Genomic DNA, 12,532 nt, shown 5'->3' on the forward strand with positions numbered 1-12,532 from the left:
TCCCCAGTTGAGATCTTATCAGCCTTTCTCCCCTTCAACACAAGATCATAAATCACCAGCTGTCAGCAGGGCCATACAGTGGGGCAAAAAAAGTATTTAGTCAGCCACCAATTGTGCAAGTTCTCCCACTTAAAACGATGAGAGAGGCCTGTAATTGTCATCATAGGTACACTTCAACTATGACAGACAAAATGAGAGGGAAAAAAATCCAGAAAATCACATTGTAGGATTTTTGATGAATTTATTTGCAAATTATGGTGGAAAATAAGTATTTGGTCAATAACAAAAGTTTACCTCAATAACAAAAGTATTTGGTCAATAACAAAAGTTTACCTCAATACTTTGTTATATAATTCATAAACATGTGTGTGTGTGTGTGTGTGTGTGTGTGTGTGTGTGTGTGTGTGTGTGTGTGTGTGTGTGTGTGTGTGTGTGTGTGTGTGTGTGTGTGTGTGTGTGTGTGTGTGTGTGTGTGTGTGTGTGTGTGTGTGTGTGTGTGTGTGTGTGTGTGTGTGTGTACAAGTGTTAATCTTAAGAACTTTGAGAGAGTATGCCTACTTAAACATTAGGAGCATTTACAGCTGTATGTTATAGTGACTTTTGTGTTGTTTATGGTGAAAATGCTATTAAAACATTCTGATGTAAATCATTTTGTGTTTCTGGCCCTTACAGTCAAGGCATAATATACCTGTAACTCAATGTACTGCTTTTTATATTGAAAAATCTTTCTTTAGGGCAACATTTGAGCAACTATTTTGGGGGGATTAATAATCATGTTTTACTGTCACATACACCGGATAGGTGCAGTGAAATGTGTTGTCTTACAAGGTCAGCCATGCCATTAAATCTTCATTATTTTAATTGTTTGACAGCCTGAGTATTTATTCCTCGTGTCACCATTTATTTATATATTTTATCTTTATCTTTAAATCTGCATTGTTGGAAAAGGACCGTAGGTAAGCATTTCACTGGAACTGAGGTAATGAGAGAGGGAATACTAAGTAAAGACCACCATCTAGTGGTATGAAGACAACTACATCAAAGGACATAACGTTCTTCAGTGAAGATCAGTATCCCACATCTTCACCAACTTTAATGCAAGGTTTACCTCTGAGACATTTTGGACTTGACACGCAATTGCTGACACCTAAACTAATACACACAATTTGTATAAATGTATGTGACAATCTATAATTTTACAGTCACTTGTCAATACAACTGTAAAATATATATAAAAATATCATTCAGACTGTGTGGCAACTGCCAGCACAGTAAAAGGGTGGTTTCAGTGGAAGACAAAAACAAATACTGCAGGCTGTCTGCAAAATTCCAATAAATCTGACCCATTTATAAAAACAGTTTTACTTCTTAGGGCTGAGCTCCCGCTACCGGGATTGATATGACAACAGCCAGTGAAAGTGCAGGGTGCCAAATTCAGAACAACAGAAATCCAAAATTAAAATTCCTCAAACATCGAAGATACACTTCTTGTTAATCCCACCAGTGTCCGATCTCAAACAGGCTTTACGGTCGAAAGCACCACAAACTATTATGTTAGGTCAGAGCCAAGTCACAGAAAAACACAGCCATTTTTCCAGCCAAAGAGAGGAGTCACAAAAATCAGAAATAGAGATAAAATGAACCACTAACCTTAGATGATCTTCATCAGATGACACTCATAGGACTTCATGTTACACAATACATGTATTGTGTAACATGACATGTAACCCTAACCCTAACCCTAACCCTAACCCAATACATGTATTGTGTAACCCTAACCCTAACCCTAAACAAATCCAAACTCACCAAGTGCGTTCACTAGGAGCAGACGAAATGTCAAAAAGTTCCGTTACAGTCCGTAGAAACATGTCAAACGATGTATAGAATCAATCATGTCAAACGATGTATAGAATCAATCTTTAGGATGTTTTTAACATAAATCTTCAATAATGTTCCAACCGGAGAATTCCTTCCCACTTCCAGGTTGGATTTTTTTCTCAGGTTTTTGCCTACCATATTACTTCTGACCTTCTGACTTCTGACCTGAGTAGCAGGCAGTTTACTCTGGGCACCTCTGGGCACCTTATTCATCCAAGCTACTCAATACTGCCTCCAGCCATAAGAAGTTTAAGGACTGACTTCTCGCCCTCCCTGTGGTGCAGCTACACCACTAAAAATTGAGGCCTACATTTTTTTCCCCAGGAAAAAAAAAACTTTACCAAAAAGCCCCAAGTCTATGACAGGCAACCAAGACAAATGATGGCAACGCAATCTTACAGCCCTTACCCCAAGAATGGGAGGATTGTTGTTGGGAAATTCCTCAGGTTCTTACTCATTCATCTGTGCTTTTGTTTCAGGCTCTGCCTGTCAGGCTTCCTTCCTGGACACCCTAGTAGTAAAAATGAGACCAGACTGTTGGCTCTTCTTGTTTCTTTTTCTGCAAAGCTCAGGGTATTGCAGATTTGTTTGCAGAACAGCACACCCCCTCACCCTTCAATCACTCCTCCCCGAAAATGATCCTCCTCACCCTGAGTTAGTCATGTAAAATTACAGCCCCCCTTTTCCTGAAAATAAGTTACTTTCACCTCCCTTGTACCAGTGACATAACACTGAGGCCTAGAGATGATAGACAGACTGACTGAGTGCAAAGTCGGCCGTGTTTTTCCACTGTTACACCAGCGTTTGTAGCCAAACGTTCAATATGAGTTACTACTGTCATTGTGTATCAGTGTACATATCCATGCATAACAATCTAGTCACTACAAGAAAATCAACTCTCATAAAAATCCTCAATTACTGATATGGGTGCACTGCAGTAACGCTTTTACTGAAACAATGCAACTTCAATATGTGATGGCTAGGTACTGCTGAAGTCAAATACTGACAGTATAGAAATGCTACAATCATGTAATAAACCAACTGACCTGCGCTGTCCAGGTAGCTAAGTGTGCCACACAATTGATTTACAAATAATGTTAACAGCTTCTGTTCTGTCCAATGTGCCTCTCTAGATCTTTTACATTTATAAGCTAACTTAGCTACTACTGTACTCGTGAAAATAACGAACTGTGTATTTTACATTGTTTAGCTAGCCACACTACATTAAATCACATACCAGATAACTCAAGAGGATTGGTCATGAAAGTTCTGACATCAACACGTGGTTAGAAAAACACTGGTTTAGCTAGCTAGCTAGCTATCTAATTACCACCTGCCATTGTTGCGACCCCAGTCTTAGCTCGAAGAGGTGATACAGAAAGTCGCTGTAGCTTGCCTTGCCCTAGGAAACAACTGGTAACCTTACTGTAGCTGACAGTTGTTGTTTATCTCAGACGTCCGGAGTACAGCCTTCTAACAACTTCTCACTGGTAACTAACTTAGCTTGCTAGCGAGCTAGTTTTGTTAGCTCCAACTGACCAGTCATAAGAGAATGTGGAAATATCCAGAAATGTGAATTTATTGTCTAGCTATAGACACATCTCTTTTCTTGAGTAAATATATTTCCCCCACCGAATGTATATCTCATATCAGATAGCTATGTTAACCAAACAATAAAGATGTGTGTTTTTGTTTGTTTCGTGTGTGACTGAAGACTGCACACATTTCCACTTGGCTGCACTTTTGACGGGGAAATGTATTAGCGGTTCTGACGTCACGTAAAATAAAATAAAATAAATCACATACAGAAAAAAGTGGAGAAAGTTTTAAAGGGGTCGTGTTAATTAGTTGTGCACAGGTCAGAAGTCAAATAGTCCTACTAGTAGTCCGTGGCTTTAAAACAAAAATGCTGATACATTTTAAACTTTGTTTGACAAGTGCTTCTGAAAGGTTATGACATTAGCTTTCATGTTATATATAATGCAGTGCATTCAGAAAGTATTCAGACACCTATACCTTTTCCACATTTTGTTAAATTACAGCCTTATTCTAAAATAGATTACATCGTTTTCCCTCAATTTATATAAAGAAAATAAAAAAGGAAATATCACATTTACATAAGTATTCCGACTCTTTACTCAGTACTTTGTTGAAGCACCTTTGGCAGCGATTACACCCATGAGTCTTCTTGGGTATGAGGCTACCCGCTTGGCACACCTGTATTTGGGGGGTTTCTCCCATTGTTCTCTGCAGATCCTCTCAAGCTCTGTCAGGTCTCTCCAGAGATGTTTGATCGGGTTCAAATCCGGACTCTGGCTGGGCCACTCAAGGACATTCAGAGACTTGTCCCGAAGCCACTCCTGCATTTGCCGGGGAGGCTTTACTTGGATCATCGTGCTCTAGCGACTGCTTGTGGTGGGCCGGGCGCCTGCAGGCTGACCTGTGTTGTAAGTTGAACAGTGTTTCCTACAACATATTGGTACCGCTAGCTTCCGGGTTAAGCGGGCAGGTGTTAAGAAGCGCGGTTTTGCGGGTCATGTCTCATATCGAATAACTCAACCTTCGCATCCTGAGGCCTTTGAGTAGTTGCAGCGATGAGACAAGATCGAAATTGGAGAGAAAAGGGGTAATAATAATAATAATAATAATAATAATAAGGCTGTAATGTAACAACATGTGGAAAAAGTGAAGTGGTTTGAATACTTTCCAAATGTATAACCAATTTTCAAAGCATCAGCTACTACTATTGTTTAAAAATTATCCATATTGTGCCATTGACATTAGAATGTTGGAAGCTTAGCCATAACATTCCATGTCATGGGGCAGCTGTTTTTGGATTGTAACTTTGATGATAGAGGCACCAGATTTCACACAAACAGCTAGAACAGGGCTTTAAAAAAAATTGTAGATACAGGGTCTTCACAGAATTCACTCATTAACCCACAGAAGACTTTCCCAATATGCCTGCCAAACACTTCAATGGGGTCTTGGACAATTTCGCATGACCATACCTGGATAAAATATAATTGCAGTATGCCCCAAAATATCTTAAAATGTTCATAGTGGGCCTCCCGAGTGGCACAGTGGTCTAAGGCACTGCATCACAGTGCTAGCTGTGCCACTAGAGATTCTGGGTTTGAGTCCAGACTCTGTCGCACCCGGCCGCGACCGGGAGACCCATGGGGCTGCGCACAATTAACCCAGCGTCGTCCGGGTTAGGGGAGGGTTTGGCCGGCATAGATGTTCTTGTCCCATCGCGCACTAGCGATTCCTGTGGCGGGCCAGGTGCAGTGCACGCTGACACGGTCGCCAGGTGTACGGTGTTTCCTCCGACACATTGGTGTTGTCATGTTTTGTCATTTATTATCTTGTCTTGTCCCTGTGCTTCCCATTCTATTCGTTTCCCTCTGCTGGTCTTATTAGGTTCTTTCCCTCTTTCTATCCCTCTCTCTCCCCCTCCCTCTCTCACTCTCTCGCTCTCTCTTCTCTCTATCGTTCCGTTCCTGCTCCCAGCTGTTCCTATTCCCCTAATCAATCATTTAGTCTTCCCACACCTGTTCCCGATCCTTTCCCCTGATTAGAGTCCCTATTTCTTCCTTTGTGTTCCGTTCCTGTCCTGTCGGTTCCTTGTCTAGAATTCACCGTGCTGTGTTTGTGTATCGCCCTGTCGTGTCGTGTTTTCCTCAGATGCTGCGTGGTGAGCAGGTGTCTGAGTCTGTCTGGTTCAAGTGCCTTCCCGAGGCAACCTGCTGTTCACCTGCTGTTCAAGATCGAGTCTCCAGTTTGTCCTCGTCATTTCGAGTGAAAGTTGTGTTTTTTGTTTGTATTTACTTTACTGGATTAAAGACTCTGTTTTCGCCAAGTCGCTTTTGGGTCCTCTTTCACCTGCATGACAGAAGGAACCGACCAAGGAATGGACCCAGCGACTTCAGACGCTCGTTACACTGCCGTCGAGATCCAAGGAGCCATGCTCGGCAGACACGAGCAGGAATTGTCTGCTGCTCGCCATGCCGTGGAGAACCTGGCCGCTCAGGTTTCCGACCTCTCTGGACAGTTCCAGAGTCTACGTCTCGTGCCACCTGTTACTTCCTGGCCTGCCGAGCCTCCAGAACCTAGGGTTAATAACCCACCTTGCTACTCCGGGCAGCCCACTGAGTGCCGCTCCTTTCTCACGCAGTGTGAGATTGTGTTCTCTCTCCAACCCAACACATACTCTAGAGAGAGAGCTCGGGTTGCTTACGTCATTTCACTCCTTACTGGCCGGGCTCGAGAATGGGGCACAGCTATCTGGGAGGCAAGGGCTGATTGCTCTAACAAGTTCCAGAACTTTAAAGAGGAGATGATTCGGGTTTTTGACCGTTCAGTCAAAAACCCGGGAGGTAGGGAGGCTTCTAGGGCCCTGGCTTCCTTATGCCAAGGTGAACGGTCCATAACGGATTATTCTATTGAGTTTCGCACTCTTGCTGCCTCTAGTGAGTGGAACGAGCCGGCGCTGCTCGCTCGTTTTCTGGAGGGACTCCACGCAGTGGTTAAGGATGAGATTCTCTCCCGGGAGGTTCCTTCAGATGTGGACTCTTTGATTGCTCTCGCCATCCGCATAGAACGACGGGTAGATCTTCGTCACCGGGCTCGTGGAAGAGAGCTCGCATCAACGGTGTTTCCCTGCTCCGCATCGCAACCATCTCCCTCCTCTGGCTCAGAGTCTGAGCCCATGCAGCTGGGAGGGATTCGCATCTCGACTAAGGAGAGGGAACGGAGGATCACCAACCGCCTGTGCCTCTATTGCGGAGTTGCTGGACATTTTGTTAATTCATGTCCAGTAAAGCCAGAGCTCATCTGTAAGCGGAGGGCTACAGGTGAGCGCAACTACTCAAGTCTCTCCATCAAGATCCTGTACTACTTTGTCGGTCCATCTACGCTGGACCGGTTCGGGTGCTACATGTAGTGCCTTGATAGACTCTGGGGCTGAGGGTTGTTTCATGGACGAAGCATGGGTTCGGAAACATGACATTCCTTTCAGAGAGTTAGAGAAGCCTACGCCCATGTTCGCCTTAGATGGTAGTCATCTTCCCAGTATCAGATTTGAGACACTACCTTTAACCCTCACAGTATCTGGTAACCACAGTGAGACTATTTCTTTTTTGATTTTTCGTTCACCGTTTACACCTGTTGTTTTGGGTCATCCCTGGCTAGTATGTCATAATCCTTCTATTAATTGGTCTAGTAATTCTATCCTATCCTGGAACGTTTCTTGTCATGTGAAGTGTTTAATGTCTGCCATCCCTCCCGTTTCTTCTGTCCCTACTTCTCAGGAGGAACCTGGCGATTTGACAGGAGTGCCGGAGGAATATCATGATCTGCGCACGGTCTTCAGTCGGTCCCGAGCCAACTCCCTTCCTCCTCACCGGTCGTATGATTGTAGTATTGATCTCCTTCCGGGGACCACTCCTCCTCGGGGTAGACTATACTCTCTGTCGGCTCCCGAACGTAAGGCTCTCGAGGATTATTTGTCTGTGTCTCTTGACGCCGGTACCATAGTGCCTTCTTCCTCTCCGGCCGGGCGGGGTTCTTTTTGTTAAGAAGAAGGACGGTACTCTGCGCCCCTGCGTGGATTATCGAGGGCTGAATGACATAACGGTTAAGAATCGTTATCCGCTTCCCCTTATGTCATCAGCCTTCGAGATTCTGCAGGGAGCCAGGTGCTTTACTAAGTTGGACCTTCGTAACGCTTACCATCTCGTGCGCATCAGAGAGGGGGACGAGTGGAAAACGGCGTTTAACACTCCGTTAGGGCATTTTGAGTACCGGGTTCTGCCGTTTGGTCTCGCCAATGCGCCAGCTGTTTTTCAGGCATTAGTTAATGATGTTCTGAGAGACATGCTGAACATCTTTGTTTTTGTCTATCTTGACGATATCCTGATTTTTTCTCCGTCACTCGAGATTCATGTTCAGCACGTTCGACGTGTTCTACAGCGCCTTTTAGAGAATTGTCTCTACGTAAAGTCTGAGAAGTGCTCTTTTCATGTCTCCTCCGTTACTTTTCTCGGTTCCGTTATTTCCGCTGAAGGCATTCAGATGGATTCCGCTAAGGTCCAAGCTGTCAGTGATTGGCCCGTTCCAAGGTCACGTGTCGAGTTGCAGCGCTTTTTAGGTTTCGCTAATTTCTATCGGCGTTTCATTCGTAATTTCGGTCAAGTTGCTGCCCCTCTCACAGCTCTTACTTCTGTCAAGACGTGTTTTAAGTGGTCCGGTTCCGCCCAGGGAGCTTTTGATCTTCTAAAAGAACGTTTTACGTCCGCTCCTATCCTCGTTACTCCTGACGTCACTAGACAATTCATTGTCGAGGTTGACGCTTCAGAGGTAGGCGTGGGAGCCATTCTATCCCAGCGCTTCCAGTCTGACGATAAGGTTCATCCTTGCGCTTATTTTTCTCATCGCCTGTCGCCATCTGAGCGCAACTATGATGTGGGTAACCGTGAACTGCTCGCCATCCGCTTAGCCCTAGGCGAATGGCGACAGTGGTTGGAGGGGGCGACCGTTCCTTTTGTCGTTTGGACAGACCATAAGAACCTTGAGTACATCCGTTCTGCCAAACGACTTAATGCCCGTCAAGCTCGTTGGGCGTTGTTTTTCGCTCGTTTCGAGTTTGTGATTTCTTACCGTCCGGGTAGCAAGAACACCAAGCCTGATGCCTTATCCCGTCTGTTTAGTTCTTCTGTGGCTTCTACTGATCCCGAGGGGATTCTTCCTTATGGGCGTGTTGTCGGGTTAACAGTCTGGGGAATTGAAAGACAGGTTAAGCAAGCACTCACGCACACTGCGTCGCCGCGCGCTTGTCCTAGTAACCTCCTTTTCGTTCCTGTTTCCACTCGTCTGGCTGTTCTTCAGTGGGCTCACTCTGCCAAGTTAGCTGGTCATCCCGGTGTTCGAGGCACTCTTGCGTCTATTCGCCAGCGCTTTTGGTGGCCGACTCAGGAGCGTGACACGCGCCGTTTCGTGGCTGCTTGTTCGGACTGCGCGCAGACTAAGTCGGGTAACTCTCCTCCTGCCGGGTCGTCTCAGACCGCTCCCCATTCCTTCTCGACCATGGTCTCACATCGCCCTAGACTTCATTACCGGTCTGCCTTTGTCTGCGGGGAAGACTGTGATTCTTACGGTTGTCGATAGGTTCTCTAAGGCGGCACATTTCATTCCCCTCGCTAAACTTCCTTCCGCTAAGGAGACGGCACAAATCATTATCGAGAATGTATTCAGAATTCATGGCCTCCCGTTAGACGCCGTTTCAGACAGAGGCCCGCAATTCACGTCACAGTTTTGGAGGGAGTTCTGTCGTTTGATTGGTGCGTCCGTCAGTCTCTCTTCCGGGTTTCATCCCCAGTCTAACGGTCAAGCAGAGAGGGCCAATCAGACGATTGGTCGCATACTACGCAGCCTTTCTTTCAGAAACCCTGCGTCTTGGGCAGAACAGCTCCCCTGGGCAGAATACGCTCACAATTCGCTTCCTTCGTCTGCTACCGGGTTATCTCCGTTTCAGAGTAGTCTGGGTTACCAGCCTCCTCTGTTCTCATCCCAGCTTGCCGAGTCCAGCGTTCCCTCCGCTCAAGCGTTTGTCCAACGTTGTGAGCGCACCTGGAGGAGGGTGAGGTCTGCACTTTGCCGTTACAGGGCACAGACTGTGAGAGCCGCCAATAAACGCAGGATTAAGAGTCCAAGGTATTGTTGCGGCCAGAGAGTGTGGCTTTCCACTCGCAACCTTCCTCTTACGACAGCTTCTCGTAAGTTGACTCCGCGGTTCATTGGTCCGTTCCGTGTCTCCCAGGTCGTCAATCCTGTCGCTGTGCGACTGCTTCTTCCGCGACATCTTCGTCGCGTCCATCCTGTCTTCCATGTCTCCTGTGTTAAGCCCTTTCTTCGCACCCCCGTTCGTCTTCCCTCCCCCCTCCCGTCCTTGTCGAGAGCGCACCTATTTACAAGGTACATAAGATCATGGACATGCGTTCTCGGGGACGGGGTCACCAATACTTAGTGGATTGGGAGGGTTACGGTCCTGAGGAGAGGAGTTGGGTTCCGTCTCGGGACGTGCTGGACCGTTCACTCATTGATGATTTCCTCCGTTGCCGCCAGGATTCCTCCTCGAGTGCGCCAGGAGGCGCCGGTGAGTGGGGGTACTGTCATGTTTTGTCATTTATTATCTTGTCTTGTCCCTGTGCTTCCCATTCTATTCGTTTCCCTCTGCTGGTCTTATTAGGTTCTTTCCCTCTTTCTATCCCTCTCTCTCCCCCTCCCTCTCTCACTCTCTCGCTCTCTCTTCTCTCTATCGTTCCGTTCCTGCTCCCAGCTGTTCCTATTCCCTAATCAATCATTTAGTCTTCCCACACCTGTTCCCGATCCTTTCCCTGATTAGAGTCCCTATTTCTTCCTTTGTGTTCCGTTCCTGTCCTGTCGGTTCCTTGTCTAGAATTCACCGTGTGTGTTTGTGTATCGCCCTGTCGTGTCGTGTTTTCCTCAGATGCTGCGTGGTGAGCAGGTGTCTGAGTCTGTCTGGTTCAAGTGCCTTCCCGAGGCAACCTGCTGTTCACCTGCTGTTCAAGATCGAGTCTCCAGTTTGTCCTCGTCATTTCGAGTGAAAGTTGTGTTTTTTGTTTGTATTTACTTTACTGGATTAAAGACTCTGTTTTCGCCAAGTCGCTTTTGGGTCCTCTTTCACCTGCATGACAGGTGTGGCTGGCTTCCTGGTTAAGTGGGCATTGTGTCAAGAAGCAGTGCTTCTTGGTTGGGTTGCGTTTCGGAGGACGCAAGGCACTCAACCTTCTCCTCTCACGAGTCTGTACAGGAGATGCAGCAATGAGACAAGACTGTAACTACCAATTGGATACCACGAAATTGGGGAGACAATGGGGTAAAAAATTATCATAATAAATAAGAAGAAAAACTTACGAGAAGAAAAAAAAGGTCATAGTGATGTAGAATACACAACCACGAGTCAGGTGTGCCAGATATAAAGCTGCCAATGGATGACATCGCTGCACCTCAATCCACCTCAAACGCCCTCAGATGAACAGTAATTCATATTGCACAGAATGAGGCCAGAATCCTGAGGCTAGAATAGTAAGAAAGTTTATTCATCCACTCTTCCTCACTCACTTAAAGGCTCTGTAATACTTTCCCAGGCATTTCTCCTACTCAGACAAGTAGGGCAGAAAGACACACACAAAATATTGTCTATTTATAGTCTATATATGTTGTAGCCTGCACATAGTGACACACTTTTTTCATCCAAGAGTTGGATGAGATGTGAATGAACATATTTAAAACTTGTCTAGAGTGTCAACCTCAGTCACTCTCAGATTAACTCAAGTAGTTCATACTTAACAGTGTTCTGGGGACAGTTGGATGTGCATTTATCCAATCACCCTCTTACTTCCTACTTACTTTCAAGGGTCTGACTGGCCGACTAGTCACTCAGGTGAGCAGAGAGGGAAGAGCTATTCTGAAAGAGGGGTGGACTAGTATCATTACACTTGTTCCCTGCTACCCTACCACCAGCACTGCACTGCACAACCCAGCATCTCTCAACCAGCGCCCCTCTCACAGTAAGTGGCCATCTGCTGGCCTAAGCTGTGGCCCAAGATTTAACAGGGGCCTCTGGATAATCTTGTCAACAGATCAGCTACACCAGGCCAATCCCATGATAAAGTAGGTAGCATATAGTCAAAGATCGAAGGGTCAGAATTAGAAAGGGACAACGGAATTGGAGGATGCCCTAATTAGCAACCCGGTTCTAGCCATGAGACCAATCTCTCTTTCTTTCCTTTTCTCTCTTTCACTGCACGTTGAGCAATCTCATAGTATCTGCAGGTGGAAGGGCCAATGTCTGGCTTTTTGTCTTCATTCAGCACAGTTAGAGCCACCTACCTAGTTGGTTAACCACAACTACAGCGCCACTCCATTTGAGTTTGTTCACATAAAGTATGAAACGCTATATCAGGTGTATGAAGCATTTTTACATTAGAATGGCCTTTGTTACTCTGTTTACAACCAAGCCCAGTCAAACAGTGGCTAGCTGTTCATGGCTCTTTTGTTTTGTCGCAGAGGTAATCCACTTTAGAGTTCACTACATGCAAAGTTATTGGAGATGACAATTCCTGACAAAATAGATCTATAAAGAACAGCTCTATCAATTAGGCACATGCAAGCACAGAAGGCACTGTGCACAGAAGGCACACTGCTGAGTACAGTAAATCTCTGTGCTGACCCATGACACAGATTTCTGAGATGAGTGAAATCTCCCTCTGTTCAAATTGTCTCTCTCCTCATCTGAGTGCAAAAGGCCAGTGACGTATGATGTATTGTAAGTGGTAGAGCTTGACCAGAAAGGCAACACTGTTGTTTAATGCGTTCTATCCTCAACGGATCACTCAACCCGTGCCAGGAAACGAGACCTGATGACTGTTAAACTCTCCATCCTTCACCAGCATAGTCACAAAGCTAAGGTCTTACGTTGTAGAAATGCCTTATGATCACATGGCCTTCACAGTCAAATCACAAAGTGACAAATAACATATTTTCATGGCTCAGATTTGCATGCCAATTGTCACTGGCCATGGAACAAAAAGAACACCTGACACCATCTATTTTTGAGTCATACTTGACA

At 45.7% G+C, this 12,532-nt stretch overlaps 1 protein-coding gene across 1 annotated transcript in view; it reads right to left on the minus strand.

Annotated features, from left to right (window-relative positions):
• Positions 1–3,417, minus strand: part of LOC124003867 (AMP deaminase 2-like) — an 87,049-nt gene extending 83,632 nt beyond the window's left edge. Inside the window, exon 1 of the mRNA XM_046312489.1 lies at positions 2,287–3,417. The gene's annotated coding sequence lies outside the window, so the exon portion shown is untranslated. The remainder of the gene's footprint in view (positions 1–2,286) is intronic.
• Between the last annotated feature and the right edge of the window lie 9,115 nt (positions 3,418–12,532).

Source organism: Oncorhynchus gorbuscha, linkage group LG18 (genome assembly GCF_021184085.1).
Source record: "Oncorhynchus gorbuscha isolate QuinsamMale2020 ecotype Even-year linkage group LG18, OgorEven_v1.0, whole genome shotgun sequence".
Lineage (NCBI taxonomy): Eukaryota > Metazoa > Chordata > Actinopteri > Salmoniformes > Salmonidae > Oncorhynchus > Oncorhynchus gorbuscha.